Below are 1,228 nucleotides of genomic sequence, written 5' to 3'. Positions count from 1 at the left end.
AAAAAAAAAAAATAAAAAAAAAAAAATAAATAAAAGAAAATCACTTCTCTCGATTCATAATGTAACTTCTTTAAAGCCATATTCAGTATAGAAGTTTCCTTATATGTAAATTGTCTCTATTCTTCAAAGTGTTCATGTTCATTTTACCTGTAAATCTGGCAGACAAATAAGTACGCTCCAGCCTTAGGGTCAAACTGCTAAGAACTTGTTGAATGTTACAACCTTGTTGAAAAATCCTTCTTACATATATAGGATTGTTGAATAGAACCAAAGGTATGTTGTTACCAAAGGAGTGGAAAGTGCTGCAGAGCTTCTAGGTCATCAGACCAAAGCTTTTATGTAATTAATAGCAAAAGCAGCTCATGTTTATTGAGACTTTGCTACCCAACAGACACTAGGCTAGTTAATTTACACACATTAACAGTAATCCTCACAATGGTCCAGAAAAGTAAGCCACAGTAGCTCTACTTCACAGAGGAGCTTCCATGCATAGCTTGATCACTACAAAAGAAGGTGGGAACCCTAACCTGCTGGCTCCCAAGCCCAGTATTGGCTTCCTTCTCTAAATATTTATTTTGGTGCCTGACACTGTGACAGTGATAGAACAGGCAGGGTCCCTAGGTCATACCCTCAGGGGGTATTTTAGAAAAAATAATTTCTGATTAGTTTTCTTATTATATGAATTTTTCTAAAAGGTAAACGTGGGGAACAAAGAGCAAAAACCAAACAAACCTCTGGTTCCTTCTTTGTCTACAAATATTTTTTTTTCCCAAGAACAATTTCAAACCAGGTAAGACAGATAGAAGGTGAGAGGTAAGATACTTTTTCCAGTTGTGTGACACATCACCTTCCCATGCCAAAAAAAAAAAAAAGGGGGGGGGGGTGGAGGATAGGAGAAGTGAGAGAGAGGGAAAGAGGGAGGGAAGGAGGAAGGGAAGAAAAGAGAAAGCGAGGGACATATTATAGAAAACAGTATTCAGGCTGGGTGTCCACCACTTTGGAAGGGCGAGGTGGGCGGATCACTAAGTCAGGAGTTCAAGACCAGCCTGACCAATATGGTGAAACCCCGTCTCTACTAAAAATAGAAAAATTAGCTGGGCGTGGTGGTGCATGCCTGTAGTCCCAGCTACTTGGGAGGCTGAGGCAGAAGAATCACTTGAACCCGAGAGGCTGAGGCTGCAGTGAGCCAAGCTCACACCACTGCACTCCAGTCTAGGTGACAGAGAGA

General features: G+C 40.7%; 1 protein-coding gene across 4 annotated transcripts in view; it reads right to left on the bottom strand.

Annotated features, from left to right (window-relative positions):
* The window catches only part of MFSD14B (major facilitator superfamily domain containing 14B), a 98,538-nt gene that overhangs the window by 14,228 nt on the left and 83,082 nt on the right, over positions 1-1,228 (bottom strand). The window lies entirely within an intron of this gene.

This window comes from Cebus imitator, unplaced genomic scaffold (assembly GCF_001604975.1).
Source record: "Cebus imitator isolate Cc_AM_T3 unplaced genomic scaffold, Cebus_imitator-1.0 Scaffold598, whole genome shotgun sequence".
Lineage (NCBI taxonomy): Eukaryota > Metazoa > Chordata > Mammalia > Primates > Cebidae > Cebus > Cebus imitator.
The sequence above is the reverse complement of the archived record's forward strand: the minus strand, read 5'-3'. Positions and strand labels throughout refer to the sequence as shown.